Source organism: Amblyomma mixtum, chromosome 4 (genome assembly GCF_055824585.1).
Source record: "Amblyomma mixtum isolate Tamu chromosome 4, ASM5582458v1, whole genome shotgun sequence".
NCBI classification, from domain to species: Eukaryota; Metazoa; Arthropoda; class Arachnida; order Ixodida; family Ixodidae; genus Amblyomma; species Amblyomma mixtum.
The window spans coordinates 134189111-134200161 of record NC_143015.1 but is presented as its reverse complement, the minus strand read 5'-3'; the positions used below and the strand labels follow the sequence as shown (position 1 = coordinate 134200161).

The 11051-nt window shown below is 46.1% G+C and overlaps 1 long non-coding RNA gene across 1 annotated transcript; it reads left to right on the top strand.

The window, feature by feature from the left end:
• The first annotated feature begins 2347 nt into the window (after positions 1-2347).
• LOC149348296 (uncharacterized) lies at positions 2348-10696 on the top strand. The gene is made up of 3 exons (XR_016292242.1): positions 2348-2427; positions 8983-9081; positions 10563-10696. It is a non-coding gene; the product is annotated as an uncharacterized LOC149348296 (long non-coding RNA).
• The last annotated feature ends 355 nt before the right edge of the window (positions 10697-11051 follow it).

The window sequence follows — 11051 nt, the reverse complement described above, 5'->3', positions numbered from 1 at the left end:
GGAAGGAGTCAACCAACCTTTCAGCCAGTCCCGTGGCGGCTTGCCGCTCTCCCATCGGCGGAGTGATACGTAGTGATCGGCAAAAGCAAAGAGTCCATGAGTATATTTATATCCGTGACCCTAATTTGCAGCTGTGTAGTCTCTGACTAGATCTATTTATTCACGGAAACCTAAAAAACAATATAAAAGGGAAAGCAAAGCCAAAATACGACTGCCTGAAAGGCATTCCATGCGTTGGCCGACTCCTCCCACCATCTGCGGGGAATTAAAAAAAAAAAGCTGGAGCCGGATGTTAATCCGATTAAATTAGGAAAATTGGCCCCATAGGGCAATAGTTCGAGGTTTTCAAAGAATGTTCGGTACGTGTAGACCGAGTCCCTACGGCAGAAAGACGAGTTCAGATTGCCGTTCAGTGCAATTTCAATCATTTAATCACACTAGGGAGCTCATGAAATAGGCGATGTCCTTTCTTTCTCACTTCTTCTCTAGATCAGAGCGCAATTACCCTATCACAAACGAGAGTACTTAGCTCTAGTACGGGTCGTTTCGTTATTTCGGTGTTATATATGCGGCCGACATTTAAAGGACTATAGACACCTATCTCTACTGCGTATTCCTTTCTTTCAAATGATGCGTTAGGCATTACAATACATGGATTACCGCATTGTATTCGCCTACGGCCGAAATAATAATTTGTAATTGAATTTCTTCCCTCGTGCTGTTTCGTCTTCGGTTTCGTCAACCCGGCGATGGCCGTGACGTGTAGTTGTTTAGATCATGTGATGCACTATTGAAACGCTAATATAATCGCTGGTACGTAGTTTTAATTCACTACAACACTTAAGCCAGCCTTTTTGACCTGGAATGACAAAGAATGACCTATCAGCATTTATACAGCAGTTTGTTTAATCCTCGCGTGACCTAAACATCCACTACACGTCCCAGCCATCGTTCGGCAGTTGAAACCAAAACCGAAACAGAGTCCAGAAGTAGCGCAATTATAAATTAGTTCTCGATCGCAGACGAATACAACGGTGTGCTCAACGTATACTAATGTCTAACGCATCGTTTGAAAGAAGAAAACATGCAAGCAAAAATTTGGTGTCTACAGTCCTTTAACGGCTCCCACCGATCACTATGCGCTCCGTGGGTAGTGCTCTCTGAAAGACCTCACGGGCTGGCAAGGTCTTTGATCGCTCATCATCATCAACATCATCATCATCATCGTCACCAGTCTGCTACGTCCACTGCAGGACAAAAGACCCTCCCATCTCTTCAAACAACCCTGCCCTGTGTCAACAGCACCCACCTTACAGCCGCAAACTTACCTCATCCGCTTAACTAAAGTCCTGCAGCTCCTTGCAGCCATTGTCTTCTCTTAGAATCCGTTTCGTTACCCATAACGAACATCGGTTATTTCGCAGTGGCATCACATGCCTGCCCGAAGCCCATACCCTCTTTTTGATTTCGGGCAGAATGTCGTTAAGCGTTCCCTGACCCGCTCTGCTCTGATACGGTCTCTTTGCGTTGCACGTATCATTTTCCTTGTACGTCGCTATGTGAGTGCTTGCGAGCTGTGCTACACGCTGATACGCTGTACCAATCGCCCAGCCAGCCATTTCCAGTCTACTGACGTCCTACGGATAATGCGTCAGGCTGGACCTTCTCGGTTCGTTTCCTGAGTACAGCTCCGGAAATATTTGGGTTGCAGCTCCCACGATGTGTGCTAACCGCTACGCAGTCACTCGGACATTCCTCATCAGTAGTGCTACTGATGCCGCTTGTTTTCTTCATTGTGTATCGTTCTGCTTCCCACCAACGCCTTACTAACTACGGTTGCTCGTTTTTTTCGAAAGGAGTCGACGCAGTATTGCGTTACTTTTCCACCAAACGTCGGCTGACCTCTGCCAATTTGGTGACAACCTCGTTTACTCCGGTTGTTATTTACTAGTAATCAATAATTAATATGGCTGTTATTATCAGTTTACGCTATTACTATTATTAGAACTACTCGGAGTCATTACTGTCTTTGAATATCGGACGTACATCTGCTTAATTTTGGTGCTTTAACGTGCTAATGTGGTTTGGAGCTTCTAGTTTAAAACTGGTTCGAAATGCGAGTACGAACTGGAATTACCGCAAAATGCACGGATAAGTACAAGGATTAAGGCAAGGGGTGTTTATTTACGACTCACTTCTTTTTCTTTTGATTTGATCCTGCCGCATTGGTCGCTGCTATTTTCGATGCAGCTTCTAAGGGATGACGTGAAAAAAATGACAATGAAGTAACGCATTTTACTGCCAAGAATATGCCAGAGAGGCTAACAGTACGTCTAAATTTACCTTGCAGAAAATACAATCTAGAATTGAATTTGGAATACTCGAAAGGGCCGAGAAAAGATGCATACATTACAGTAAAGAGCGAATGTAAGTACTTTGCTGTTTTATTTCTGTTAAGCAACGAAGAAAAATTGAGAGCGGCACTTAGTTGGCCTAAAAATGTATGGCTTGAAATGGTTGAAAATGTATGGCTAAGATGTTAAGCTTCGCATCTAAGAGTGGAACGCGAGAGCGCCTTGCAACGCTTCCAGGGAGTCCACAAAACGCCATCGCCCGTTCAACTCTACGCCGTGCTTGTGGGTAAATTGGTTTTTGAGGAAAGGAAATGTATCTGTCTCTCATATCCCTAGATAACAGACACGCAACACTCTGGCGCAGATTACAAACACATACTCTCCCGTCGCCACTTACCCTAACCCACTATCATCCCTCCTTCCCCACTCCTGCTTGCGCCCTATGCCCAGAACCCTTCGCTTCTTCCCTCCACATCCTTTCCCTCTGCCCGGCGGACCCTCCCCCGCGGGACCTAGAGAACCTGAAGACCTGGGAGGACTGGGAGACCCTGCTGCATTCGGAGGACCCGGCCGTGCAGACCATCGCCACCGGCCGTGCTGCCAGTGTTATGGACCTCAGGAACATAAACACTTGAGTGCAGTGGGGTCGTGCGGGGACCCTGGGGCGTGCCCCGAATTCCTTTGTAAATAAAGTTTTCTCTCTCTCTCTCTCTCATATCTCGGTGGACACCTAAGCCTTGTCGTAACGGGAAGGGAGGAAGATGGGAGTGAAGGAAGACACCCTATTCACTAGACGCGCCTTTGTTCATTCCAAACCAGCCGGCTGGCATGGCGGAGGGGTTAGTGTGCTCGTCTCGCACTCTAGAGACCCTGGTTCGATTCCCAAACTCGACCAATTTCCTACTCGGATTTATTTATTTATCTGGCCTGACTAGAAAAGTTAATTAGGCTAATTGGTTAAGTAAGCAATTAACTAATGTCAGTCGCACTTACTTGAAGCATCACTGTACCATCCCTTTAATTGGCTGCATGGTTACTAGCCAAAGTACAATTGGCCCCGTTTGAAATTCGCGCACTGTGACGTCAACGACCATTTCGACCAATTGAAAAGCGTGACATTTCTGTCGACAATTCCTGCTTACAGCGATGAGGCATTAAAGGCTTCCGCCTTAAAATCTTCAGCAGCTGAGCGATTTGCCGATGCCTTTAGACAGTGCAGGCAGTAACTGCATGGTGCGCGCCAGTGGGTGAATTTTTGTGCGCATAAGAAAGCACATTTTCTGGGGCTACTGTGAACGTAGCTGAGGTGAGACACTCATAGGTAAGGAAGGTTCCGCTGGCCAGTACTAAGAAACTTTCGGAATTCGTACCTGAAATAGTCTCATCTGTACATGTAATGGATTGTGTATATTTGTCCTTATGGCCTGGCCTATTTTCGTGTTTGCCGAAAAAAATTGAAAAAAATCGCTTTGATGTGGTCTTTCATGCTGGACATGTGCTTGCGCTTTATTTATTTACTGATCCGTATTACTCACATTTAATGCCTTTAATGCCTCATCACTGTAAGCAGGAGTTGTCGACAGAAATGTCACGCTTTTCAATTGGTCGAAATGGCCGGTACGCCACAGTGCACGAATTTCAAACGAGGCCAATTATACTTTGGCTAGTAATAATGCAACCAATTAAATGGATCGTACAGTGATGCTCCAAGTAACTGGGACTGAGCTTAGTTGCTTGCTTAATTAACCAATTAGCCTAATTAACCTTTCCATTCAGACTAGATAAATAAATAAAGCCGCCATGCCAGCTGGATGGTTTGGAATGAACAAAGGCTCGTCTAGTGAATACGTCGTCTTCGTTCACTCCCATCTTCCTCCCTTCCCTTAGGGCGAGGTCCAGGTGTCCACCGAGATATGCGAGACAGGTACATTTCCTTTCGTCAAAAACCAATTTACCGACGAGCAAGGCATAGAGCCGAACGGGTGATGGCGTTCTGTGGACTGCCTGGCAGCGTTGTGAGACGCTGTCGCGTTCCACACTCAGAGGCGAAGCTCAACGTCTTAACCACACATCAGTGACACAAGCAGCAACACTGCGCTTAAGGCTTTCGCTTCACCGTACTTTAGGTCAACAAAGCGCCCCCCTGAATTTTTTTTCTATACTTCACCATCCTATTAAGAATAATATCATTGGGCACAATCAAGAACGAATTGCGAAGATTGCTTATGTGGGCGTCAGTAAAATACGGAATAATTGAGAGGACATGGGTTGCAGGTGTAATAAGTGCTTATACGCGTGTTTTGCAATATGGGATTGAGGCACCGGTGCTGCGTGCTTTCGGTTCCAACACGCGAACAATGACCATGTTGATTGATGTTTGCACCAAGGTGGGGACTGTTTAAAAAGAATGGCCGTGGTTTAGCTTGGTTAAACCCGGTAATTGCGAAAGCAATGTCCGTAGCTACGCCGTGGTTCAGCTGGTAGTGTAGCTGGTGGTGGTGCTTCGGTTATACAATTCAATTCAATTCAATCCAATCCAATCCAATATGCTAATATGGTAGCTACCGGCCTCGCTACGCGACGGTACAGTGTACTGTAGCGACGGGCTGAAAGTGCAACTAGTATAGCTTTCGCAATAAAAGAATTGCGAGGAACTTTAGCGGCTAAAGTGGTGAAAGGCGAAAGCCTGAGTGCTGCATTCTGCTACGCGATTGTTCCCTTCACATTCTGTTGGTGCATTAATTAACTGCCAATTAATGCTGCTTAATCTTTGCCTTTAGGAGTGGAACGCGACAACGTGTGGTAGCGCTGCCAGGGTGTCCACGGAACGTCACCACCCGTTCGGCGCGATGCGTTGCACTTTGAACGCAACGCTTTTTGAGGAAAGGAAATGGCGCTGTAATTCTCTGTCATCTCGGTGGACACCTGAACCGCACCGTACAGGAAGGGAGGAAGTAGGAGTGAAAGAAGTAAGAGGGGCTGTAATGAAGAAAGTGAAAATTGTAATTGAGGAAAGGAAATTACGCAGTAACTGTCTCACATATCTCGGTGGACACCAGTCGAAAGTTGAATTTGAGGAAAGGAAATTCCGCAGTAAATGTCTCACATGTTTCGGTGGACACCCGTCAAAATGCGCGCAGTGACGTCACGACCATTTCGCCCAATCTGAAACGCGGACAAATTTGCCAACACGTCTTGGTCACGACAGTATCATACATTGACGGCTTTCGCCTTAAAATTCAGGTAGCGCTCTGACTGTCTAAAGTGCATGGAGGCGAAAGCTTTTGAAGCGAAAACCTTCACTAGGCTAGTCAACACCGCGCTTTGCATGAGCCGGAGCCCAGATTTGCCAGTTCTGCGCATGCGCGAAACCGAGTGACGTCACGCACGGCGCAGGTGGTCGCCGCCGCCGCTTGTGACAAAAATAATAAAAGACATGACAAGAATAAAATATCACTCATAAAAAATAAGTGAAAGACAAACAGTGCGCCAGGAAAAAAAAAATTGCGCCTCTCCCGTAACCGAGAGTAGAGTAAGCATGAAATGTTTACGGGCCTAACACATGCTCCATTGCTCGGCTTAAGCAGCTGTGACGGTGGCGGCATTGAAATCCAGGACGATGCAGAAGCGTACGCGGACACGACGAGGGAGCGAAAGTTTTCCGCCGAAAGCCCTTCTCGCCCTCTTTCTCTAAGCGGCCTTCTCTCAAAGCCCCTAACAGATCACGTATGACAACGAAGTGTATTGTGGCATGTATGTGCTTTTTCCACGCGTTATTAGAAATCGGAAATTATAATTCCGTGCATTATCAAATGCACAGCTCGACTGATATCTTGATAAACATTGAGAAGACACTGGCAGCAGTTATTTTTTGTGACTCGTTTGGAGAGCAACCGGCGCTTGTATGCCGGTCCCGTAGGAAGGCTTAGAGAGTCTCGTTGAATCTCGTTAAGTCTCGTACGGTGCCCGGATGTACTCATTTCAGAGCCCGGATGAGTGGAATTCAGTGCCCGGATGATGGCTCTCGGTCTCGGCGTGACGTCACCAAAAAGCATTTCATGCTTAAACATATCTTGGTGGACACCCGAACCGCGCCGTAACAGAAGGAAAATGAAAAGAAAATTGGTTTTAAGGAAACGACGCCTGTCTCTCTCATATCTCGGTGGATATCCGAACTGCTCCGTAAGGGACTTAAATTAAATAAAATGAAATGAAAATTGCGTTTAAGGAAAGGAAATGCCTGTCTCTCATATCTTGGTGTACACCCGAAAGGAAGAACACCACAGTACAAGTCTCTAAAGGAACCTTCTAAGACAGCACTGTAGGCACTACACGCGCGTCTCCTCCTCGGCCTCCGTACAAACTTGTCATAGCTACGACAGTATGTTTCGGGAAAGCCAGAAAGCTATACCCTAGGTATAACCTTTAGTATAACCTCAAGCTAAACCACAACCATCGCCGCAGCTTTTCGCTTCCAGATCAGGCTTAACCTTAGCTAAGCCAAAGGCAGTTTTAGAGCGCAGCTCTTTGGCGTCCGTTCCTGGGTTTCGCGTCGGCGTCGGCGTCGGCCTCGTAACCAGCTCCGCCCCCAATGTCACGCTTTTCAATTGGTCGAAATGCTCGTGACGTCACAGTGCGCGAATTTCAAATGGGGCCAATTGTACTTTGGCTAGGAACCATGCAACCAATCAAAGGGATCGTATAGTGATGCTGCAATTAAGTTGGACTGAGTTTAGTTAATTGCTTAATTAATCAATTAGCTTAACTAATATAGAGGAGAATGAAGAGGTCAGTAGAAAAGAAAGACGCGCGCCGCAGCGACAACAGCGTCCGCGGAAGGAGACGCTGCTGAAAAAAAAACAGATAAAGAGAAATTTATTGGACCCACAAGTACATAAAAGGGACCACAGTCCCTCGAACAGGCAAATGAACAATACAGCGACATAAGTACGAAGCCGCGTTCCCTCCACCACCACGCACTTCCCCACTCGGTAAGACGTTGCTCGTTTCATATACGTTGTGTCGAACATCCTAGACAGTTCCGACAATTGACAGGTTAATGACAGAACACGATGGGTAGAAATACAATATTATAAATATGAAATAGCCTAATTAACCTTTCTAGTTAGACCGCATAAATCAATAAAACCGAGAACAAAATTGGTCGAGTTGAGGAATCGAACCAGGGTCTCCGGAGTGCGATACGAGCACGCTAGCCACTCCGTAATGCCAGCTGAATGGTTTGGAATGAACAAAGGCGCGTCTAGCTAATACGGCGTCTTCGTTCACTCCCATCTTCCCCCTTTCCCTTACGGCGAGGTGAAGGTGTCACCCAGATATGCGAGAGAGAGAGATACATTTCCTTTCCTCAAAAAATAAATTTACCGTCAAGCAAGGCGTACAGCCGAATTGGCGATGGCGTTCTGTGGACTCCCTGGCAGCGTTGCCAGACGCTGTCGCGTTCCACTCTTACAGGCGAAGCTTAACATGTTAACCAAACATCAGTAACACACGCAGACAGCCAATGGACGCGTCATTCGCTGGCAGCACTTGATTCATCATTCACAACCACATTCTTAACGTACGCTCCCTTGCCGCACATGCCAAGGACGTACACCACGATCACATTCTGCGCCATTCCTCTGTACTTTGCTTTGCTGAAACCTGGATGGATCCCGAAGAGCCTCTCGAAATCATAGATTTCCTATACTGCTGTGGTGCTCGCAGAGACCACAACAGAGCGGCGGGAGTCGCTATCTACTTGCGCACAGGTCTCTCTGCAATACCAGTCGAAATGTTTGGCACGTCACATGAAGTTGGCGAACTGTGCGCCGCAAAGTTGCCCAACGGCTTGCTGGTAGTAGCTGCCTACTTCGCCCCTACCGCACTCACGAAAGACGTCGTGCACTTCCTGCAACTCGCATTAACCGTCCATCGATCCACACCGATGTTAGTAGTGGGGGACTTTAATGTTGACATAAAGACAAACAGCAATTTCCTAACACTTATGCGGGAGAACATCCCGTTCCTCTCGCTCGTAACGCGTCCCACGGTTGTGACAACCTCGCGAGGCACTTGTATAGATCTCGTCTTTGAGAATCAAGCATTGGTGTACCAAGTCGAACATATATCAGTCTATTTCTCCGACCACAAAGCTTCCTTCATGACTGTCAAGAACTGTTAGTGGAGTCTTTGTTAAAGGAATACGTGTGAAAAATAAAAAAAAAATTCTGTGATAGCGCATACATGTGTTGCTCGATTTCTTTGCCTCAATCTATCGAAAAGGTGAAACAGCTTATTTGCTGCGCTCAAATTTCGCATTAGGAAGTAACGTAATCGTCGGTAATTTTTTTTTTATTTTCGCTATAGGTTATGATCATTTGAGGAAAATGCAAATGATGAAAACGTAGGCTTGCGTCAAAAGGTATGTTTAAAAGGCTGAACTGTGCCTACAATTAAGATGAGTGCCATACTTAGTGCGGTAACGAAGAAGGGCGACTTTTTCGGCAGTAAGTTCCGGCCACTTCCTATTATAGAACCACGACAACGGACATCAATCTTTTCGAGAATAAACCGGCTCTTTTCTTTTTTATTTTTTTATTTAACTGGGCACTGATTTTTTTTTCAGCTGGCAAAAAGCGGCCACCAAATTTTCGACACAAGTATACCATCTTGCACATCACCCACAACTGTATAATACTCGGCGATGAATACCCGGCGATAAATGGTAAGTTAATCCTTCCTTAACGCTTCGTTCAACGTAAATTTTTCAGACATTTTAAACGCACATCATCGTCGTCGACAGTCCAGCAAGACATTGCAAGCCAAGTTCAATAAGCTTACAGTAAGGACAGCCAGTGTAATCTTGTCGTTTTAAAGCGCAATATCCGCTCTTTTTTAGAACAGCTAGAAAGCTTAAAGGCTGCAGAAAAGAAAAAGCAACACAAGGTAGAAAAATTAACGATCAAAATTCAAAATGGTACCTTGACATCATCAAGTCTAGCCCGAGATGAACAAATAGACAAAAAGGTAGCGAGTTTTGTCTCTTTTGGTTCATCACGCTTAGGGTAAGAAACACACAGAAAGGACGAAATAAAGGCAAGAAAAGGTATGATGCGTGTCGGAAAGGAAAGGAACCACACCACACAATCGGCGTCATAGCGAACTGTGGGTTGCATATAACCAGATCTTTCGTTGAAGCCGCACCAGCCAGCGGCAAAATGGAGGTATTTTTCCTTCGGAGGCAACCCCTTCAGAGAAAAGTCATTTTTCGGCAATGTGGCGCAATTCACGTCATCTTGTTTTCGGCACACGATAAAAGAAATATAGCGTTCCATTGTTGTGGTAGCTAACAATAACAACATATTGCTTTTTTTTCCGGCGAAAAACTAACTGTGTGTGGAATCCAAACTTCTCCCCTGCTTAGTGGCTCGTTTCTGATCAGCCACAGGGATGCTTGTGAGCCCTAATCCCCTTTTACTGTGGCGTCGAGTGATCCGTGACGGACTTTTGCAAGACGAAACCTTTCATAAACACTTTACTGCGCCCACACCAGTGAGGAGCTCGAAGCAAGAAACGTTGGATTGAGTGGACAGACAAACGAGCAGATTGCGTAGAAGCACTCCGCTTTTCCTCTTGTCGAGTGCACTAAGAGATAGCCTCACGGCAATCGTACAAACAAGAGGAATTTATTTCTCCTATCGTCCTAAGCCACTCCTGGTATCCTTCTTTAGTGGCCACTGGGCCTTTCCTCTGCGCGATTGCACTCAGAGATAGCTTCCCAGCAATCGTAGAAACAAAAGGATTCATACTGCTGTGGCACCTCAAGGATAGGGACGCAGACAGAGTGACGACAACAGAAGTGCTCACTAACAACTGAAAAAATTTTTTAAAAGCACAAAATATATAGAGAAAACCTATGGTTTTCTATGGTCACCTGATGTTGTCCTCGCAAACACGTGTAACGGCCAGGAGGTTCGAGTAACCAGAAAAATGCACCACCAAAATCGATTCAGCCGGTGCCCCAGACTGTGGGAAAAACTATTCCACTCGAATACTCCCCAGTTGTCCTCATGCTTTCAATACAAACACAGTTTTGAGCAGAGGCGATTAGGTTTACTTACGCAGGGCAAGGGTTCCAATTGCTGGGAATGTTGGGGTCTATAGGGAAAATGACTCTGCGCCCTTATGCTTCATTCTGCCTTACAGAGAGGTCAAGTTGTACCTGCTGGACTACATTCAACCGCATTGACACCCTCCACTGGGTGTGTGAATACATGTTCGAGCTGCTCTGCAAAACGCCAAATATTACTGTGAGCAAGGGCAACGAGTGTTGGAACTAAAAGAAGGGCATTTGTATAGCAGCATGGCAATAAAACAGTGAAAAAGCTGAAATATTTGCCGTCAACTTCTCAAGCGAGAGTGTACTGCGAGATAGACTACCCACGGTTTTCTGAGCCTCAATGAAGTGGCGGTCCTGCAAAGAACAACTACTGAACAAGCGGGGAACAGAGCACCCACTCCGTGGGAGGCGTCTAGCGCATGAAACGGGTGCACTCTTGGGAAAAAATGTTCCCAGATGAGAATAGGTTTGGTTTGGTTTTGTGGGGTTTAACGTCCCAAAGCGACTAAGGCTATGAGAGACGCCGTAGTGAAGGGCTCCGGAAATTTCGACCACCTGGGGTTCTTTAACGTGCA